Below are 23762 nucleotides of genomic sequence, written 5' to 3'. Positions count from 1 at the left end.
AACTTATCAGTCTCTAAGTGATTAGCATTTGGGTCTAGTGCTTCTAAAGGTTCTATATTTATTGAAAAATGTTTCTTTAATGTCAAATTTCTAACCATCCTATTGACGTCAACAATGGTGTTAAATAAGTTGAATTTTGTAGTAGGTAAAAAATTCAAACCCTTTCCTGTGGTGAAGTGAGAGGGGTGTCAGACAGATTTATAACAAACGTTGCCTTGTCTATTCTATGTTTCTCTTTGCTCTCAGCTGATATCTGTTTAATTTTATGTGGCTGATCTTGCTCCCCCCCCCCCCCCGGAATCTTTTTTATATTTGGGGGTATAACTTTTTGTTCTTGTGCTGGAGTTGGGACTAAAAAAGCTTGATCAAACTTTGTCAGTGCCTTGTCAGTTTCAGTGGTTGTTTTTTGTGCAGAACTCTTAGTGCCCTTATTGTTATATTTATTCTGACTTGTTTTTTTCTTAGATCCTAGAGACTCTATATTAGTCACTACAGGTGTGTCCCTAGTGGGTATGTCATAATGTTCTTGTATGTTCGGACCTTCATTGTCTCCACTGTTGTCATCTGTTGATTCTACATCTGTGTCAGAGAAGGTTACCTTTTTCTTATTATTGCCTTTCAGTTTAGAATTGCCTTTGTTGTGTCTATAGTTCTTATTGTTCTCTCTATAGTTATTAGATCTATCTCTCCTATTCCAATATGTACTGTATTGGTCTGGTAGTCTGTCCAGTCTCTCAGAAATGTAGTGTGTTTGGTCTGTAACATATCTTCTGTCGGTTTTTCTACAGTTTCTAATAGTAGCTCATCAAAGCTTTTATATTCAATAGCTAACTGATGGTGTGTTAAATGTCACTGTAATTGTAAAATTTTAGATTTAATGTCAGTCAACAAATTATCTTTGTGAACAATAATCATATGCATCAGTTTAAATGAACATTCATCTAGGATCGTGTTCCATTCATCTTTGAACTTAATGTCATCCACCTCAAAGGTGGGAAACTTGTGTACTCAGAGTCCCATAGGAATCATTTTCAAATGTACATATTTTTCCAGGGTCCATTTATCAAATTTCAACTTTTCTGCCTTTATCATCAATGCCTCAATTCGTGAGAACAGATCAGTAAGATCCAGAGTGGACTCATCCATGGAAAAAATGTGATCAAAGTCTTTTGTGCAGACATCTAATTCTTGGGGATCTCTTAATGAGTAGTAACAACACAGTTATTGTGTGTTATCAGATATAAGATCAAAGTCAGTGTTATAGACTCCAGCAGCCTCCATACTTCTATATATAATGTGTGTATGCATATGTGTGTGTTTGAGTATGTTAATGTGTATGAATGTGTGTGTGAGTATGTATGTGTGTGTGAGTGTGTGTATGTGAGTATGTATGTGTGTGTGTGTGTGTGAGTATGTATGTTTGTATGTGTGCGTGTCTGTGAGTATGTATGTGTGTGCATATGTATGTTTGTGTGTGTGTGTGTGTGTGTGTATGTGAGTATGTATGTGTGTGTGTGAGTGAGTATGTATGTTTGTGTGTATGTGTGCGTGTCTGTGAGTACGTATGTGTGTGCGTATGTATGTTTGTGTGTGTTTGTGTATTTAAAACAGCAAATACACCTTACATTTAGATGTGGGGGAATTATTTCTACTGCCTCATTATCACATGTAGAATTGAAGATGTTGTGAGACATTTATTACTTTAATGTATAGCTAATATTACTGGGGGGGGAATTGAAATATATAATGGGGTCTGACTTCACTGTTAAAAATTTTGATTCTTCTGAGTTAATTTTTTATTTGTCTATTTAAATTGGTCTGCAATAACATTTCCTGTGCATTGAATTATTTTTCTTATTCACCTACTATTTTTTAATTATATATGCTAGCTAGAGAAAATGCCTTTGTATAAGATGTACTATTGTCTTGCACAATATGACATTTCATATATAGTTTGCTTACATTTCAGATAAATTATCACGACTATATCTCTCTGGGCCTTGAATATTTAATTCAGATTATCTTGCAGTGTTTCATAGTTTTATTCCTTTATTAAAACATAAAATGTTTATTGAATTTCAGACTGTAAGCATAATTTATGCATGGGGTTTACACACAATCGCCTAGATTTAGAGTTTTGCATTAGAAAGGGTGCGTTAGCTACGCGTGTTTATTTTCCCCCCGCACCTTTTAAACAACGCTGGTATTTAGAGTTCTCTGAAGGGCTGTGTTAGGCTCCAAAAAGGGAGCGTACAGGCATATTTACCACCACTTCAACTCTCAATACCAGCATTGCTTAGGGACGCGGCCAGCTTCAAAAACGTGCTGTGCACAATTCCCTCATAGGAAACAATGGGGCAGTTTGAGCTGAAAAAAAACCTAACACCTGCAAAAAAGCAGCGTTCAGCTCCTAACGCAGCCCCATTGTTTCCTATGGGGAAACACTTCCTAAGTCTGCACCTAACACCCTAACATGTACCCCGAGTCTAAACACCCCTAACCTTACACTTATTAACCCCTAATCTGCCGCCCCGCTATCGCTGACCCCTGCATATTATTATTAAACCCTAATCTGCCGATCCGTACACCGCCGCAACCTACATTATAGCTATGTACCCCTAATCTGCTGCCCCCAACATCGCCGACCCCTATATTATATTTATTAACCCCTAATCTGCCCCCCCGCAACGTCGCCGCTACTTTACCTACACTTCTTAACCCCTAATCTGCCGACCAGACCTCGCTGCCACTATAATAAATGTATTAACCCCTAAAGCTAAATCTAACCCTAACACTAACACCCCCCTAAGTTAAATATAATTTTTATCTAACGAAATAAATTAACTCTTATTAAATAAATTAATCCTATTTAAAGCTAAATACTTACCTGTAAAATAAACCCTAACATAGCTACAATATAACGAATAATTATATTGTAGCTATTTTAGGATTTATATTTATTTTACAGACAACTTTGTATTTATTTTAACTAGGTACAATAGCTATTAAATAGTTAATAACTATTTAATAGCTACCTAGTAAAAATAATTACAAAATTACCTGTAAAATAAATCCTAACCTAAGTTACAATTAAACCTAACACTACACTATCAATAAATTAATTAACTAAACTATCTACAATTATCTACAATTAAATCAACTAAACTAAATTACAAAAAAAAACACTAAATTACAAAAAATAAAGCCCCTTAAAAAAATAACAAAGCCCCCCAAAATAAAAAAAATGCCCTACTCTATTCTAAAATAAAAAGTTAACTGCTCTTTTACCTTACCAGCCCTTAAAAGGGCCTTTTGCGGGGCATGCCCCAAAGAAAAGCTCTTTTGCATTTAAATAAACATACAATACCCCCCAACATTACAACCCACCACCCACATACCCCTAATCTAACCCAAACACCCCTTAAAAAAACTAACACTAAGCCCCTGAAGATCTTCCTACCTTATCTTCACTACGCCGGGTATCACTGATCCGTCCAGAAGAGGGTCCGAAATCTTCATCCTATCCGGCAAGAAGAGGTCCAGAAGAGGGTCCGAAGTCTTCATCCTATCCGGCAAGAAGAGGACATCCGGACCGGTAGACATGTTCATCCAGGCGGCGTCTTCTATCTTCATCCATCCGGCGCGGAGCGGGACCATCTTGAAGCAGCCGACGCGGATCCATCCTCTTCTTCCAGCGACTCCCGACGAATGAAGGTTCCTTTAAGTGACGTCATCCAAGATGGCGTCCCTCGAATTCCGATTGGCTGATAGGATTCTATCAGCCAATCGGAATTAAGGTAGGAAAAATCTGATTGGCTGATTGAATCAGCCAATCAGATTTAAGTTCAATCCGATTGGCTGATTGGATCAGCCAATCAGATTGAGCTTGCATTCTATTGGCTGATTGGAACAGCCAATAGAATGCAAGCTCAATCTGATTGGCTGATTGGATCAGCCAATCGGATTGAACTTGAATCTGAATGGCTGATTCAATCAGCCAATCAGATTTTTCCTACCTTAATTCCGATTGGTTGATAGAATCCTATCAGCCAATCGGAATTCGAGGGACGCCATCTTGGATGACGTCACTTAAAGGAACCTTCATTCGTCGGGAGTCGCCGGAAGAAGAGGATGGATCCGCGTCGGCTGCTTCAAGATGGTCCCGCTTCGTGCCGGATGGATGAAGATAGAAGACGCTGCCTGGATGAACATGTCTACCGGTCCGGATGTCCTCTTCTTGCCGGATAGGATGAAGACTTCGGACCCTCTTCTGGACGGATCGGTGATACCCGGCGTGGTGAAGATAAGGTAGGGAGATCTTCAGGGGCTTAGTGTTAGGTTTTTTAAGGGGTGTTTGGGTTAGATTAGGGGTATGTGGGTGGTGGGTTGTAATGTTGGGGGGGGGTATTGTATGTTTATTTAAATGCAAAAGAGCTGTTTTCTTTGGGCATGCCCCGCAAAAGGCCCTTTTAAGGGCTGGTAAGGTAAAAGAGCTGTAAACTTTTTATTTTAGTATAGGGTAGGGCATTTTTTTATTTTGGGGGCTTTGTTATTTTTTTAGGGGGCTTAGAGTAGGTGTAATTAGTTTAAAATTCTTGTAATCTTTTTTTATTTTTTGTAATTTAGTGTTTGTTTGTTTTATTTAGTTTAGTTGATTTAATTGTAGATAATTGTAGATAGTTTAGTTAATTAATTTATTGATAGTGTAGTATTGTAACTTAGGTTAGGATTTATTTTACAGGTAATTTTGTAATTATTTTAACTAGGTAGCTATTAAATAGTTATTAACTATTTAATAGCTATTGTACCTAGTTAAAATAAATACAAAGTTGCCTGTAAAATAAATATAAATCCTAAAATAGCTACAATATAATTATTCGTTATATTGTAGCTATATTAGGGTTTATTTTACAGGTAAGTATTTAGCTTTAAATAGGATTAATTTATTTAATAAGAGTTAATTTATTTTGTTAGATAAAAATTATATTTAACTTAGGGGGGTGTTAGTGTTAGGGTTAGACTTAGCTTTAGGGGTTAATACATTTATTATAGTAGCGGCGAGGTCCGGTCGGCAGATTAGGGGTTAAGAAGTGTAGGTAGGTAGCAGCGACCTTGGGGGGAGGCAGATTAGGGGGTAATAAATATAATATAGGGGTCGGCGATGTTAGGGGCAGCAGATTAGGGGTACATAGGGATAATGTAGGTTGCGGCGGTGTGCGTTCAGCAGATTAGGGGTTAAAAAAATTTATTAGAGTCGCGGCGATGTGGGGGGACCTCGGTTTAGTGGTACATAGGTAGTTTATGGGTGTTAGTGTACTTTAGAGCACAGTAGTTAAGAGCTTTATAAACCGGCGTTAGCCCAGAAAGCTCTTAACTCCTGGTTTTTTTCTGCGGCTGGAGTTTTGTCGTTAGAGTTCTAACGCTCACTTCAGCCAAGACTCTAAATACCAGCGTTAGAAAGATCCCATTGAAAAGATAGGATACGCAATTGACATAAGGGGATCTACGGTATGGAAAAGTCGCGGCTGGAAAGTGAGCGTTAGACCCTTTCCTGACTGACTCTAAATACCAGCGGGCGGCCAAAACTAGCGTTAGGACCCCCTAACGCTGGTTTGGACGGCTAACACAGAACTCTAAATCTAGGTGAATGTATTTTGTACTAAAGTTTAATTCCACAAACAACAGAGGCATCTTTCTGTGAGGTAATTGCTCCTGTGCCATTCACAGCTCTCTATACAACATCAGGGCATTCAATTAACTATGCCCTGCAAAAAAATGTGCACCCCTCAGCTAAACCAGTGAAAAATGTTTGCAGAACTTTATATCATCTGTGACTTTCCTTCTTTCAGAGGATGATTATTTGTCTTGATTAATACATTCTTTACCAAAAAGTGAAGAAGAAAACAAGAGCAAAACTTTGTTTTCCTGTTAAATAGCAAATAGAAATGTATACATAGATAAATGCCAGATAATGTTTTCCTCCTGTCATGCAATAAAAGGCCCACAGAAGTAAATGTTTTACCCATCTTTTAAAACATTGAACTAAGTAGTACTTTTTTGCTCTAAAATAAGTTGGCAAAGTGCATTTTAAATATAGAATGTAGACCCCTGTGGGACCTATTTTAATGCCCTAACCCTGATCTGTGTAGCTCATGTTAGAAGAGTATACTAACTCACAGTTTAGCATGTAGAAGAGTAGTCATGCTAACTTCGCTCAGAGTCTCTAGTCATTGGGCAGCCATGATATACCTGACCAGTAGCGGACCAACTTAATAGGGGGCCCTGGAGCAAACATTTTTTGCTCAGTAGTAAGTAATAGCAATAGTATAAATGCTGCTCTGTATAATGATTTGGGGTATGGATGAATGGACTGACAAACCTGCAACGTGCACTAATAAAAGGCTCTCCTGCATTAAGATTGTACACATTCTGAACACGCTTGTGCATAGACTGGCTGTTATGGGTCCACCCTGCACTTGGGCCCTGATGCAACTGCACCTGCTGCACCAATAGTAGTTCTGCCCCTGTACCTGACTCTCTGAGCTAGTTTGATTTGTGAGCACGACTCCACTGGGTCTTTCATAACTCTAATTGGGGGGTTATCCTTTGCACGATTACTCAGTATGTATGCAGTAACGTCACTCCTGATGCTATAAATCTCCCTGCCTAGTCTTAGTTTGTGCTTGGAAAGTCTGATTGTCCTAAGTCCTAGTCTCTCGCTCCCAGTTACCCGTATGTACCAGTTACCTGCCTTTTACCTGTTTTACCTGTTGTCTTCTAGTTCCCTGACCCTTGGCTATCCTTACAGACTCTGCTTACTGGTTAAACCCCTGGTAGTTTGCTTAGACCTCCTGGTCTCCTGGCTTAGACCTCTGGCTATACATTCTGGAATCATCATCTGCCTTTCCCTTGGCTTCAAGCTTTTTGAACTGATTCATGGATTGTGACCCTTGGCTTTTAGAGTACACTACATAGGATCCCCTGGCTTTCCTGCATTTGGATTCCAGCTTGCTTCAAACTCCCAAGGATATTGTTAACCATTCTGGCTGGATCATGAAAGGTTTATTTTGACTTCCATGTCTTTTAATACTGCAGGTGTAAATACTCTGAAATATATTCAACACTAAAAAATAAAAATAATTGAATAGATTCAAATAAATAGATATTCCGAAATGGACATCCAATATATCCATTTGACATGCAAAATGCTATCAGAAAATCTTGTTAAACATTAAATTGTCTTCAGCTGTTCTGAATAAAATCTATTGATGACTGTTTATGCTGAACATCTCATTCTTATGTTTATGAGTATACCTTTATAGACTGCAAAGCAGAATGAAAGCTTCACAGATAAGGTCATGAAAGTGCAGATCATGCAGAACCTATTTTAATGTGCCTCTCAGTATGGAGATGCAGTCACAGTTCATTGCCTGTGCACTAAATGCTTGATGCTAAGCGTTGCTACGCCCTCATAAACACATCTGATAAAAGATTCTTAAAGTTCTTTCTAAGTGTAGCGGAAACCTTTTATGATCTGAACAAAATATTTGTTAAAATATGTTATAAAATGCGCCATTTAATCACAAATAAAACATATTTTGTAAGGTAAGCATTTTTTTTTTTTAAATAGAGTCACAACGATTAACAATAACAAGAGTATGACAATTAATGTTTCAAACAAAATCACTATTACATTCTATGTTATCAATTATACTCATTATTTTGTAACAAGAATTATTACAGTTACAAAATATCCTGAATTACATCTCATTTGTAGACTTCATCTAGGTTGGAAAATGCTAAACACAAAAAAAGTAATAACATTGTTTTATTTCATAATAAAAATATGATAACATTATCTTATTTTATTGCAGAAAAAATGATGAGTTACAATTAATTTGCAAATAATTAACAGCACATGAAAATCACAATAAAACGTGAAAGAATCAGAGACTGCAATTAAAATAAAATGTTTTAATTTATTTCTATTATCAAAATGACCTCTTTCTTTTAGTTTGATTTAATGATCCTTTCCATGAGAACATACTAAGGTAGGACTAGCATGCATGAGCGAGCACTAAATGTATAAAATTGCTATAAATATTGTTGCAATATATAGTGCTGTTCACGCTCCTGAGCTTACTTCAGAATGATCTCATCGAAGGGAAGATTTAACAAACCAAGAGAATGAGGAAAATTTGATAATAAAAGTAAAATACAAAGTTTTTTTTTTTTTAATTGTATGCTCTTTCTGAATTAAAGTTATTTAATTTTGACCTCCACATCCCATTAAAGCACAGTGGGGGGAAATGAATATCCCTTATCTATCTCAGACTGATATCACAAGATAAACATCAGATAAAAAGGAATTCCAACAAAAAAGCACCAGCACTGGGAACAATCTTAATTTGTTTCAGCATGTTGTGTGCTTTTTTTGTCACTTGTTTACGCATCAGTGTTCTTCACATTTTGTCCGCATCATTTTTTGTAATTTCTGACACAGTTTGGAGCCTTTTTGCCTTTAAAGTTTTCAGAGTTGACTCCATCTTTGCAAAAGTATTGGCTTTGTCTTCTGGTTGTGCTTGATTTTTCACTGCAGTTTTCTCTGAACTTTGACCCTTGCTAGTTTTTGACCAATATGTTGCCTTGGGAATTTATTAAATGCTTAGCTCGTGTAGTATCCTGACTTTCTGATTCCTCCTAGACTACCCCTTTAGATTACGATTTGGTAATCGCTTTTGTGAGAGTGCGTAACTCATATTGACAAGTTTTATGTGAACTGGATTCGCAGCTGCAGACCATATATGAGGTGGTATGTATCACTTAAGTAACTGAGGAACAGGAAGTGAATAACTCAGATTTTCCACAGTGAAGTTGATGAGGTGAATGTTCTTAGCTTGCAACAGTATTTTAGAATTGTTACAAGGTATCTGATTAATGAGTGAAAACCTATAATACCTCTGTTATGTTCTTATGATATGAAGGAATGCTGTGGTGAACAGTTCAGTAGAATATACTAAGCAGCAGCAAGTCAGTTTACATGTAAACAGTTGAAACAATTTTGCAAGCACGGGAGTAGTAATGATACAGCTTTATCTCACACTGTTACATGATATAAAAAGTACCTGGTTAGTATAGGAGCAGAGAACAGCAGCACTTAATATTCACTACCGGTGCAGTTGGGGCAGACAGATTGCGTGAGCAGGGAAGCTCCGGAGTGCTAATGTGGATTACTCACAGAGACGCTGCTGCGAGGTGCTGTGTGCATGCTGAGAAACTCTGTATGCTACTGAAGCAGTGTGTAGATCGCCAGTGGGCATGGCCGAGCTTCGTGACCGGAACGATCAGGGATACCGGGTAAGGCTACAAGCAGCTTCAAGATTAGATGTAACTCTCCAGAGTATGATCCCTTTGTTGCTGGTTTTAGCAGGAAGAGGTTATCAATCCGGAGCTCCAATAAACATGAAGATTTTCCAGGAAACGGCAAAAAGTTAAGCAATAAGATCATTTATATTGTGTTATTAAAGTCACTTATCAGTCGCTGGGCCCTAATATGGACAGACTTTAACACGATCCTTAAAATTCAGTTCTTCAAAAAATTATGGAACAAAACTCAACTGTGGGTTATTAGCCTGTTATTTTGTGTTCTTAAATTTCCTTTTCTTTATAAACTTGCATGTTGCATTAAATGCAATGTTTTGCCATAAATTAGTCTAGACTAGATGGATTAGTACCAATTTAGGGCATGCTATCAATGACCCATAATTAGGGTTGCTGAGGTTGCAAACCAATAAATATGCTGTCAGAAGCAATTTCGTGCATCAACTGTTTCTGCTGGAGTGTGGAAAAAGAGATTGGTATACAAAAATAAAAGTCCAGGGTCACCAAGCTGTTTTAGCTATATTTTTGTAAGAAAGAGAGAAAAACTTATTTTAAATAGAGTTATTGAAAATGATAACAAGTACAGCCTAACTAGAAACTCTTATCACATATTTTCAATTTCTAAAAATCTCAAAAACATTCACAGATAAATTATTTTGTAAGGAGAAATACTGTAATTATCTTTTCAGATAAATATCAAAGCTTCCAATTGTCCTGTCCCCCTCGTCACTTCACCTACATGAGTGTCTAGAAGGGGGAAAAGCAACCAAATGCCCCCCCATGAAATATTGTTCTTTTAATCTAGACATAACCACCCACTTGAGTCAATTTTTGATGACAATAAGTCACAATTTTGAAAATGATGTGTAGCTTGTGTGTACAAGCAACCCTCTCCTGCTGCACATGTTGCCACTGAAAAATGAGGAAAAAGGAGAGGCACTTGTGTGTACAAGTATGGAACAGATTAATCAACCTAGGATCCCCGATCCAGGGTAGTCACATTTTCGTAGAGCACTCAGACAGTGCTATTAGACACAGGCTGGATATTTTACAGCAACCCAGCTCACTGATCTCCCCGGGAAAGAAACAGGAAAGCAGGAACACTAGAGCTCTGGATCACCAGGGACTCAGAGATTGGAAGTATCCACGATTGATTGCTCCCAGTGGGAGTGATTGGTAAATGGTAAGCAGGCAAGGTTCCAATATAAAATATAATTTATTTTAAAAACAGACAGATAAAAACAGGAATCATAAGGTACGGTAAGCTAGCAGCCCTTCTTAAACAATTGGAACGCGTTTCTCAGTGCTTCAGAACACTGTTTCATCAGGCAAATAGTACAAACTGTTAATGGCCTTTAAATACACAAGCCTTACCAATCAATAGGGCAAAAAGTGCATACACCTGGGAACCGCCCTCACAGAGGTAAGTTCCCAGCAACTTAAACCTTTGTTTACTGTGTATATTTCATTGCTTTATTTGCCTCCATACATTAAGCCTAAAAAGTTTTGTAAATATAGAACAAATATATGTATAAAAAGAAGTGTATACATACAGATAAACATAAACAAAATGGTATATATCCAGTGTTGCAAATGATCATCAGTGCTCATACGCTTTAAAATATGTTATATTATCATTATAGAAAACGAGTCTAGTTCATATAATACTCTCTCTTACCTGTCTATTTGACTAGCAAATGACGATTATGTGTCCGTAGTAATACAATCATTTGTTCCGTCTATGAATGGAAACTATTAGTTGTCATCAGAAGAGGCGTGTGAAGAGGAGGAGATTGACGCCACTGCATGTGATAGGCCTATAGCCAATGTGTGTGAGGAAACAATATAGTCAACTTTCAATAGTATGTGACTGAAAGTGCTGAATCGTGTGACAACAAAGTGTACCTGAAGGCATGATTGATAGAAAAAAAGAGGAGGATAATAAGAAACGTCACTAGAGGTGTAATAAACCACAAGCTTGTAGCTTAGACAGCATAACCTAACAATGTGCATCTATGAAAACATCAAATCATATGACAACAAACGTACCCGAAGACATGGTTAAAAGGAGAGTGGGAGTGATAAGCATCACTGTGGGTGTGATAGACTACGAGCATAGTTCTGTGCACCAGTAGTAAATAATGTAACAATAGTACCATAAGAATGTGTGTTTTTTATGTAGCAGGCCTGGCATAGAGCATTCATGCTTGAAGGTCCCAGCAATCCATATTTCTTATTGTTTTTAGAATTAGGTTGGCTTTTGCAAAAAAGCCTGCCAATATTAATTTTTATAATCTTACTTTTCTTTCGAAAATCAATATAATTCTATCTCTTTTTATTTCAGAATTGATTTCAAATCATGCAGCCATAAAAGAAACTATTATTCACAGAACTTTTGTATATTCATGCCACGTCATACATTTTTTCAATTTCTCTCACATCACACTGCTGATGCAGCCATTTGATTTTTAGATTAAAGATCTCCTTAAGAAGACGTTCAAACAAATGGGTACTATAAATGTATTTGTTGGGGCTACAAGAATTAAAGGGTAATATGTTTATAAGTTTTGTTAAGGGGCATTCTAGTGTAAAAATAAAAGGCCCCTTTAATCCTTCTAAAGGATTAAACATGTATGTGACATACAGAGCTAACTAACCCTGCACCAGACACGTGTTTGGCACAGAAAGGGTTAACATACCCTTTCCACCTTAATTAGTTTCTCACAGTCTAGCCACTCCAGACAAGCCTGTGACTTAATTCAATGGGTGCAAGGGTTAACAGACACTCTCTAGTCTGTAGTAGACCTTTTTTTAAATGCCCAAACTCCCCTTTTATGCCACCCCAGTGAACTATCTCTGCTGCCTCTACCTAAGATTATTATATGGGAAATCTTAAGGAAAACCCCAGACTAATGCAGGTGATAGTGGAGATCACGGATCATCACTAATGCAGGTGATAGTGGAGATCACGCATCATCACTAATGCAGGTGATAGTGGAGATCACGGATCATCACTAATGCAGGTGATAGTGGAGATCACGGATCATCACTAATGCAGGTGATAGTGGAGATCACGGATCATCACTAATGCAGGTGATAGTGGAGATCATTTATAATTTTTGATAATATTGTCCCATATAGAAAATATATGATGGTAAAGCATGGATGATCTAGCTATTCCCGGGCATTGCATAGCTGATAGCCAGCAAAGTGGTCCCAATGACGGTGACCTAAGGATCTGAGAATCTATAGAACCCAGGCTTTGACATTTGCTTTGGTGAGCCATTCTAGCACTCTCTGTAGCACTGTAAATTGAAAATACTTGTATATAAGAGGAGCACTCAAACCTCCCCTGTCCTGTGGGTGATACAATGTGGCCCTGGCTATTCTAGGCATCAGATTCCCCCAAATTAAGCAATTGAGAGTAGATTGTAGATGTTGTAAATATGAGGTGGGAAGAGTTATTTGGACTGTCTGTAAAATGTAAAGTATTCTTAGCAAGTCATTTTGAAAGCCTGAATACGACCATTCCACGAAAAGGGTTTATGTTGCCAATTATGGCAATCCGTTTGTGGGCTAGATTTCAAGTGAAGTGATATTTTAACAGGCATCCGTAAAGGGGTAAATTTGCCCATAAATTTGCCCATAAATAAATAAATAATCAGCCATTACAAGTGGATGGGTAATGCTAAGCGTAAGTAAACAGAGGACAGAACACCCTTAATATTTGTATTTTGTTTAATGTGCTCACCCAGTATCATATATGTCAGACATCCTTAAACTTGACCCTCCAGAAGTATTGGAACTACATTTCCCATGATGCTCAGCCCCTATCATATTAGGGGTTAATAGTTTAATTAGATACTTTGGGTTATTACATTTTGTTAGTGATTGCGGGGGATGGCGGGTTAGGGGTTTTAAATGGCGTTTTGATGTGCCTGTTTAATTTTTTTTTTTACGTGTAAATTCCACATTTATTTATTTTTTGTTACGCGTCGCAAGATGATATACTGGCATATATTACTGGCGACGCCAGAAATGAGTTGCGCACATTTCTGAATCGCGCCAGTTTGTTCTACTTACGGCAGTATATCATCTAGCGGCACAGTTTATGTGATTCACCTGATGTGGAAGGTGAACTGACGGGCGACGTGGGTTTCAGCAGTTGCGCTGAAACTTACTCCACATATGTAATCTTGCCCAAATATACTAGTGTTTACGTATTTGTGGCACTGCATGTTTCTGTGGGATTGTATTTGTTTCATGCGCTAATATTTAGAGAGTATGTAGATCATGGTGTGTATATGTGTATTTATGCACATTAGTGTATGTATTTGTAACATTGCACCTGAAATTATATTTGCATCAGTATATATTGTTATATTTTTCATTATGCATGTTTAGAACTGATTTGTACCTTAGTGTACGCTCATTTATGCTGCTTTAAAGAATTTATATAATGGATTAAAGGCTTACCACTCATTACCAGCAGAGAGGGAATAATAAAATATACATAAACTTAACCCCTAAATTAGGTATAACTATAAATAATAAATAACACAACAAACCAAGAATCCAGCACCTGAAAGTAACAAGGTGTGCACGCTTCAGGAATGCTGCACTGTACTCCACACAATATCAAGTCACAAAGAAGAAGCAGCACCTACCAGTAGTTTCCAACAGATTTATTCGTGCAGTATGCACAGTGAACAGCCAGACCAACAAACAGCAACGTTTCGGACTGAGTCCTTAATCATGCATAGTTACACCTGGAGATCATGCAGCTTAAATATACCTGTAAACCACACCCATTCCTTTAAACACCTTTGACATACTGAATGTTAGCACCCTCTAGTGGTCATATAAAAAAAAAATTCTCTAACAGAATATAAAAAGTCAGGTTAAACACATATTGCTCCTAACAAATCTGAAAAAAAAATCCATTTTAAACATATTGAACATATTAAAAACTTTTTAAGACAATCAATGAATCATATACTCTAGAGCTGTGGTTCTCAACCAAAGTGACCTCAAGGCCCGGTTAATTTGAGCTGGACATGTCCAGGGCCCGGTAGTTTTATATATATATATATATATATATATATATATATATATATATATATATATATATATTATTCAAAATAACACCTTGTGTATCAAATCAGATTCACTTAGATTTCAAACTATACTGAAGTTGTCGCGCACTTCCAAACAGGGAGCTTGCTTTTGTACTAGTTACATCTGCATTCTACTTCTTTTTCCATATATATATATATATATATATATATATATATCAGCCAGACAAATAGGACCTGGGCCGAGGGACCAGCAAGTAGGGGGGCCCACAAATGACATCTCCACGGATCCTAGTGCGTTCCTTAAAGGGACACTGAACCCAATTTCTTTCTTTTGTGATTCAGATAGAACATGCAATTTTAAGCAACGTTCTAATTTACTCCTATTATCAATTTTTCTTTGTTCTCTTGCTATCATTATTTGAAAAAGAAGGCATCTAAGCTATTTTTTGGTTTAGGACCCTGGACAGAACTTGTTTATTGGTGGATGAATTTATCCACCAATCAGCAAGAACAACCCAGGTTGTTCACCAAAAATGGGTCGGAATTTAAACTTACATTCTTGATTTTTAAATAAAGATGACAAGAGAATGAAGAACATTTGATAATAGGAGTAAATTAGAAAGTTGCTTAAAATGTCATGCTCTATCTGAATCACAAAAGAAAGAAAATGGGTTCAGTGTCCCTTTAAGCTGGAGTTTTCAGTTGCCCTATCAGTAACTAAGCAGTTAAGTGTGGGTTTAGTGGGGCCCTGGAGTGTGGAGGGTCCTGCCGGGGGTCTGTCGCTGTGAGGGCCATTGAGTGTGGGGTCTGGCCCTGAAGGTTGGAGGCCCTTTCTCTGGCCCTTAATGTTGGGGGTCCTGGCTCTGGAGGTTGAGGGGCATGTTGGGGGCAGGACAGGGAGACTACCATGTTTATTTGCATAACATTGAATACATTTGGGTCAGTGTGAGACAGTTTTCCTGGGGCCTTGATTGGTCTCAGTCTGCCCCTGGTGTGCAGTGGGGTAAGAGTGTGCAGTGGGGGCATGACAGGTCGGGGCCCACCAGCAGGGCTATCACGGCCCGGTACTGGGCCACGGCCCAGCTGTTGAGAAACCAGGCTCTAGAGACATAGAGACCAATCCAGTTCTCTATTCATACCTTTTGGATGCATGTATTTGTAACATTGCACCTGAAATTATATTTGCATCAGTATATATTGTTATATTTTTCAGTATGCATGTTTAGAACTGATTTGTACCTTAGTGTATGCTCATTTATGCTCCTTTAAAGAATTTATATAATGGATTAAAGGCTTACCACTCATTACCAGCAGAGAGGGAATAATAAAATATACATAAACTTAACCCCTAAATTAGGTATAACTATAAATAATAAATAAAGACACCACAACTTCTTTATGGGAAATTTTAAACCGTCACAGGTTAAAAAATTTTGTTAAATATTAATAAACATAATTATAGAAACTGACAAGGCTAAGATAGCAGCAAGCAAGAATTAACTAACCCAGCGCTACTGGAGGTCAGCGGCCCAAAATGGAAACTGCAGCAGAGGGAGGGTTCCCTCTGCTCAATGGAGATGCTACTAAGGGGTTGCTGAGATCACGTGACCCACCCACAAGGGGAAGGAGGGGCACCTCATGTGCACCTGAGGCTATCCGCCCCTCCCTTCTTTAGATTGGTCATCACTCCCCCCGTTCACCCTCTCCACGCAACAGGGCTACTACCTCCGACAGTCAGGGTGTATAGATATCCCCACCCCTGTAAGGGTGTCTGATACACGACCGCTCGAACCGAGTATGCAGATATTGGGGAAAGAGAGATTACCACTATGGTTTTACTGAGCTTAGATTGACTAATCATAACTATGCCATTGGCATCTAATAGATGTTATTGTAAGCCACCATGAACAGGGTAGGGAGGGAGGGGAAAAAGGGGGGTCTCTGCTTCAGGATCCAAGGAGAAAGAGGGACAGGAAGCTACGTGCAGCTCTTTTTAAGGTAAGGCCAGGGACTCCTCGCTACACTTGCAACAATGTTGCAGTAGCTTCTATACCCAGCTCTCTTCTCCTATCGCTCACTCATTCTAGCCTTAACCCTTAGGTTGCTACAGTCCCATGCTGTTCCTTTCGGTGTCTTAAGGAATTAAAAGCCTTCCAGCAGAGAGGGAATAATAACATATACATAAACTTAACCCCTAAATTAGGTATAACTAGAAATAATAAAGACACCACAACTTCTTTTTGGGAAATTTCAAACCGTCACAGGTTAAAATTTTGATTAAATATTAATAAACATAACTATAGAAACCAACAAGGCTAAGATGGCGGCAAGCAAGAGTTAACAGGGCCTCTATCTCCCGCCACAAGATAGCATCTCAGATGATATACTTGCCGCCACCATAAACCACAACCTGACTTACAGGAAGGGAACAAGAGACCTACGAATATCCCTAATAAAAATATCTAAGATTATATCCTGTAAATTAACCCTATCTCTCCTTTATTATTCTGATTTGTTGGCTTCCCTGCTCTGTGACGGTTCTACTGATAGTGGAATTAAATTTCTTCCTTACCCTGTACGCTGCACTATGGGATGACATATGCCTCCATTCTAGTCTTGGAATAACATTAGACCAGCCCAGAATAACATTGGGAATACGGGTCCTGATCCAGCTAATATCAGCCTGCATAATTTTTATAAGCTGCAGGACCGGGAGGGAACCTAAGTCATTGCCCCCTAAATGCAAAATGACAATATGAGGTTTACCCCAACGTACCAGGGCCTCGGATAAAAGGGAGGGGAATCTAGGCCAACACATCCCCCTCTCACCTAACCACCTAACTGACGCTCTGGAAGAGGGGAACCCAAGGATTTGGCCCCCAGGAAGGGATAGGGAATGAATTGACGCCCAATGCACGTACGAGTGCCCACCGATCCATATCCGCCTAGTGCCTGGGAGTACTCTTGAAAAAACAAACAACGTTAGTAACTGTAACAAGGTAACAAACAACATTAAACGATTGGGTGAACATAGCCTTTATATTTGGTCGAGCACCACCTGCCTAAGCTCTAGATTGAGTAAATTGAAGTGCCTGACAGGGCTGCATTTGTTGAAGGATCAAGGCCGGCCAGAGGATCCGTTCGAGCCAGAACCCTCCGGAACTGATACTAGGATAACGATGTACCATCCTCATGTATGAGGAAAGAACCTGAAACCTTGGGGCAGATTCCTAAGAACTGATTAACTAATAGCACAGGACAACAGCTGCCCTCTGTCTTATGAATGGTCATCGAAAGACTTTTACCTTGTTGATCTGTTTTAGACCGGGGGATAAAAAGCAATAATGACTCTGGGGATGCTTTGATATGCTGGAGCTGGACACCTCTGCTGGCATGCTGCGACACTAGCTCACCTATATGAGGGGCTGTGGAATATGCCAGTACAAAAGCCATATGAAACAAAAGAATTTCATATGGAGAAAAGCATACGGCTTCCAAAGCACTAATCAACTTCTGCAAGTGGTCGTGAGTAATGGGCTCCCTAACATCCTTTTGCTGCAGTTGAGAATGACCCCAGCCCTTTACCACTTGGCGCACAAAGAAAGAGTTAGTAGGATCGGGCAGGGAAAGTGTGTGGTAGAAAAAACTTAAAGCTGCCAGGCGAGAATGAATGGCGCACTGGCGGGCACCGTCATTCCACAGACTCACCAGCCGATCATACAAGGTGACTTGCGATTCCTCAGCCGCTTCCACCTTCCTGTCCTGACAAAACAAGTCCCATTCCTTCCACAACCTCACGTAAGAGTGCCAAGTGGATGGAGCTAGAGACGCACATATGAAAGGGAACAGGGATATCCAGGGTTCAGAAGCTGCCAAAGGAAACCGGGACAGGATAAGCCCACTCTATCGGCATGGGGTGCAAGGCACTTAAATGTTACTCAATCAACCCTCGATAGCACATCAGCAATTACATTATTCACGCCGGGGACATGCTGTGACTGAAACTGAATGTTAAGTTCTAGACAGCGTAACACCAAGTGCCATAGCAAGCAAACAACTGCGGCCGAGGTGGCCGACAAGCCATTAACTGCATGCATAGCACTTAGGTTATCCGTCCAGAAGACAACCGTTCTGTTTGCAAATTGCTTCCCCCAGAGCTCAACGGCCAAGACTATGGGAAAAAGTTTGAGGAGCGTGAGATTGCGAGTTAACCCTCTATCCTTCCATTCTGTAGGCCAGGGGCCCGCACTCCACGCCCCCCGAAAATATGCCCCATAACCCCGAGACCCAGCCGCATCAGTAAAAAGGCGTAAAAGCTGGCTAGAGATAGGAGCAGAGCGCCAAAAGAGAGTGCCATTGAAGTTCTTAAGAAAAGACACCCATACTTTTAGGTCAGCTACCATGCCCCGCGAGATGTAAATTTTTTCCAATGGGTTAACTTTTCCACAAAGTTTACTCTCCAATCTACGATTAAAAACCATCCCCATAGGAATAACTTTGCAGGCACAGTTAAGAAGGCCAAGGAGGGACTGCAATTGCTTTAAAGTAATGTATTTAGAGGATACAGCCGCTTGAACCGCCTCCAGCATACCCTGCACCTTATCTAAAGGAATCCTGCATACCATGTTTATGGTATCAATTTCAATACCTAAAAACGTCAAACAGGTGCAAGGATCTTGCGATTTGTCGATCCTTTCTGACCTACTATCAAGAAATTGTCTAGGTAATGTGTTACGAGATCCCTGTCGACCATACGGGCAACTGCCCAGTGTAGAAAAGTGCTGAACTTCTCAAATAGTGCACAAGAAATGGCACAACCCATAGGAAGGCAGCGATCCATGTAGAAACCACCATAAAATTTACATCCCATAAGAGGAAAGGCTGTATGTATGTATGTATGTATTGGGTACTTGTAAAGCACAGCTAATCACCCGTAAGGGTCTAAAGGCACTGCTCATTTTATCGACCTCGGAAGGATGAAAGGCTGAGTGGACCTCGCTGGGGATCGAAGGGTGTAGGGGCAACAAGCGAAAAGCAGACTCAATATCCAATTTTGCCAACAGAGCACCTCTCCCAGCTCCCTTAACTAGCTCCAGCTCGCTATCAAAAGATTGATAGCATATTGCATCAATTCACTGAACTTCCTTTGGGATAGGAGAGGTGCTGTATTAGGCAAAATTTTTCTGGTTCCTTCTAAGGGTCTACTCCTAAAGGTGACACAATAAAGTTGGCAAACGGAGGATGGGAAAGGGGCCAATCATAGGGTTCATAGGGTTCAATTCTTTTACTAACTTGTCTTTTACTATCTGAGGGTATACCGAATGCAGGTTACGGTAGTTATCTGAACCCCTGATTCTTGAAGATACAGGGATCTGAAAACCACGTGAAAAACCCTCCAAGAGCAAATCAGCAGCCTGACGGTCAGGGTAAAGACGCAGCCAAGGTTCAAGGGCGTGCACCCTCACTGGAGAGGGAGCCTTTCTGGACAGTAGTGTTTCTGGGTTGGGGCCTATTATTCACACTCTCTTTTTTCCTGCAATCAAACCCAGGGTGGGGTCACTGCAGAACTTACAAGTATGTCTGAAACTACAGGCACCTCCCTTATCACACCTGTTTTCTTGGAATGCCCAGCATGAGGCATTTCTATGCTTACTTTTTGGCTACGAAAGAACTGAGAGGGAGCAGGGCTGGAGGAAGAGGGAGAACTTTGAGGACAAAGGCGTTGCCACAGATGAGTGTCTGTGCAGTCAAATATAAGAACTGGATTCCAGGCCATCTTACGCCTGAATTCTGAATCGTAATCCCTCCAGGCTCCATCACTGAACTTCCTCTGAATCCAGTGAATAGAATCCATGTATTTTAATACTGCATGATTCTGACTGAGGTACGTCTCTAAGTAACACGAGGCAAAGACTCTAAAGCAAATAAGCCATTCCTTGAATGTCTTTGGGCGTTTAAACCTTTTGGGACCTGTGCCATCAGAACTCTTTCTCTTCTGCTTGTAAGCTTCAGGAGATAATTCGAATACATTTACATATTTCCTTTGCTGAATTTTCCTAATAGTTTTGGCATTCAAATGGGCATGAAGTGACGGCATGTAAGTGGGGATTGTATCCCCGTGCAAAACAACCTTGCGCTCAGGGATAGCACTAATGGGGGGACGCTGCACAGGGGTATTAGCAGGGGTTAACTGATCAACTACCGGAGTGAGGACGGGGCAGGGGCAGACTGTCTAAAGGCTCCTTACTGAAACTCCCGCCACATTTTTTTTACCATGCTATACATACGTTTTTGTCCCTTCCCCTTTAAACCCAAAGAAGTGTCACTATCCGAATCAGATTCGGACAGTGAGGAATCAGCAGAGTCAGTTCTAACATGTGTAAAAACGTTTGACTCACCAGCAGCCATCAAAGGTGTTTCCTGCCTCGCTAACTCCGAAGCCGCTCGAACTGGAGAAGCGTCTGGGACCTGGGGAGCAGGCACCGCAGGAGAAGGCATCTGGGCTGAGGTACTAGGTGCTGCAGACAGTTCAGGTGCTGTGGCCATAGCTGGAAAGGATTCTTCTGGCTGAATCACACCCTGCAAAAAAGAAAACAATTTGCAAGCACTACGAACACGGGAAATGGGAGGATTTGCATTTACTGGTACATTCTGACTAGCAACATGCCCTACCTGTGATTCAGTAGATGAATGAGCAGCACTATATTGACCTAACTGAGATGCGTTCCCTAAAACCTGGCTGGTGTTATTATCCTGCAACGTATGCATGCTGCTTATATTTTGCCTATTTATGATATTTCCTAAAGAATCATTCACACAGCCCTGTACCACATTATTGACATTATCATTTGCGCCAGAATTAGTATGTGCGTGCGCCAAAGGAAAAACATTCATACTCGCAGTATCACCGGCCACACTCAGTTCACTTCCACTCACATTACTACCCGTGTTAGGGTTTATAGACATTGAAGAGCTACTCTTATTGCTACTGTCAGCTCTTTTATTGTTAATTCTTGCATTTGCCGTGATTGCAGCAGAATGAGTCCCCCTTTGTGATCGGACAATGCCCCTGTAAGCACCCCTTGTTAGGGGTCCCAACCCTATTACGAGTATTCAAATGTGGCTTCCATGAAACCCTTTTGCGGCCAAATTGACCCGTCTGGATAGCTCCACCCCCTGCTGGCCCACCTCTACCATTGATGCCTGCTGATTGTGCCCACTGCTGGATTGTGCCCAAAGCCTGCTGACTGCCCGGCCCTAACTGCGCCAATCCTACCACTGCTGGTGTCCTCTCTTGGTGCTCACCTCTTACGAGCTCCTGAGGACTCGACCACGTGGTTAAGATGCTGCGCCGTGAATGGGGGTTTGTGACATCACCGGAAGGGGCGGGACTTCCGGCGACGACTTCCGGTACCGCGTTTTGGCCAACCGTAATGTAGGAAGACAGAAGAGAAGATGGAGCCATAGCATCCGTAATGGACGCCAGAAAATAAGAAACAGCAGATGCGGCAGTTGGAGGGATGGCAGCAAACAAGGATGTGACAGAAGATGCAGGTAAGAGGTTAGAAGGTGGAGGAAGGGTAACTAAACCAACAATTTGTTCCCCATGTGGCCTTAAAGGCCCTGGATTTCCTAAACCACCAATGACTGGACTGGCCATAGGTCCTGTAGTAGCAGGACTTAACAATTAACTGGGGACTCAGGGACAATGCCAGGTAAGCTGGAGTTAACAGGAACAGACACACTGCTCATGTCAGTGGCAGGAGGTGGCTGAGTTAGGCCAAGAGGTGCATGGGAATTAGCAGTAGTTGTCTTGCTATGTGTATAATGTGGTGCAATAGTATCCTCACTATCATCATCTATTTCAAGGTTACTTATCTGCTTATCTTGCTTTTTCCTTGCAGGTGATGCAAACTGCAGCTCCTGGAACCGTACTGGAGGCAAGACAGATCTTCTTGAATGATGCATGATGTTGGATTGAACAAGGCCTAGGATTTCCAAAGCGAAGAAAAAAGGGGGTCTCTCCTTCAGGATCCAAGGAAAAAGAGGGACAGGAAGCTACGTGCAGCTCTTTTTAATGTAAGGCCAGGGACTCCTCCCTACACTTGCAACAATGTTGCACTAGCTTCTACACCCAGCCCTGTTCTCCTATCTCGCTCATTCTAGCCTTAACCCTTAGGTTGCTACAGTCCCATGCTGTTCCTTTCACTGTATTTGTATGCAGCTTCAATGCACTTTTTTTTATTATTGCTGATACATACAATGCATATAAAAATACTATAATTATTAATAGCTGTTATCAGCTGCTGATTATTAGTTAATAGAAAGCCCTGTGCACTAATCTTTCTGTGCTTACTAGTACATAATATCATTATAATATCCTTATTAATAAAGTGCTTGTATTTCATTGTGGCTTAATAATTCAGATAGCCAAAAAAAATTATACAAAACATTTATACACTGTAGAATTTCAATAACATCTGCATTTTATTTATATGAAAACATATAAACACAATATGCATGAAAATATATAATATAATGTAAATAATATAATTATTAATTAAGTGCTTGTATGTAACTGTGGCTAGGTAATTACTATAGTCAAATAGACAGAAATTATACATAACATTTATGTACACTGTAAAATTTCAATAATGTATTTAGAAAGAAAACATAGAAACACAATATGCATGAAGATAATGCATCATATATTATGAATCTTAAGTATTTGGCCCTAGAGTACAATATTCTATTTCTAAAAAAAAAAAGTCCCTCATGTGGAAAGAAAAGGAATTCATCACTCAACAGGATGTTCAGAGGCAAAGAACAAATCAGTTATGTCTTGTAGAGGGAAAAACTTTTGAATGCTCTTTATTTTGCCCAAATGACTGTACTTCCCAGGAGGTCAGAGGTAAATACAGATGATAAAATATGAATGCCAATGCTGTTCTAGACTAACATCAGTGTTTGAGAATCATAGAATATTTTAATCTACCCTACCTATCTATCTCCAAGCAGATGTTGCCAAATTCCATATAGTAGACGTCTCCCACAACCTGCCCTTTAATTAGCAGAAATTATTTGCAGATGGTCGTTTATTTGACTTCTAAAAACTGTGAAGTTGTTCCCTAAAGATGTAACCTGGCAACATAAGTAATGTTCACTCAGTATCCAGCAAGTATTTGATGCACCTGGTATAAAGGCTTTATTTCCATTTGTTTCTTAATAACAGATGGACTCAGTCTAAAGGGAATTTGCAGAATACATCTTTATTTCAGATACAGCTGAGATTTTCATTTACCA

General features: G+C 39.8%; 1 long non-coding RNA gene across 3 annotated transcripts in view; it reads left to right on the top strand.

Annotated features, from left to right (window-relative positions):
- LOC128650044 (uncharacterized) overlaps positions 1-22879 on the top strand; it is a 124559-nt gene extending 101680 nt beyond the window's left edge. For all 3 annotated transcript variants that reach the window (XR_008400720.1, XR_008400717.1, XR_008400718.1), the window contains one exon: positions 22364-22879. This is a non-coding gene — a long non-coding RNA (uncharacterized LOC128650044). The remainder of the gene's footprint in view (positions 1-22363) is intronic.
- The last annotated feature ends 883 nt before the right edge of the window (positions 22880-23762 follow it).

The sequence above is a fragment of the Bombina bombina genome, chromosome 2 (genome assembly GCF_027579735.1).
Source record: "Bombina bombina isolate aBomBom1 chromosome 2, aBomBom1.pri, whole genome shotgun sequence".
NCBI lineage: Eukaryota > Metazoa > Chordata > Amphibia > Anura > Bombinatoridae > Bombina > Bombina bombina.
Note: the sequence above shows the minus strand (reverse complement) of the source record. Positions and strands in the feature narration are given on the sequence as shown.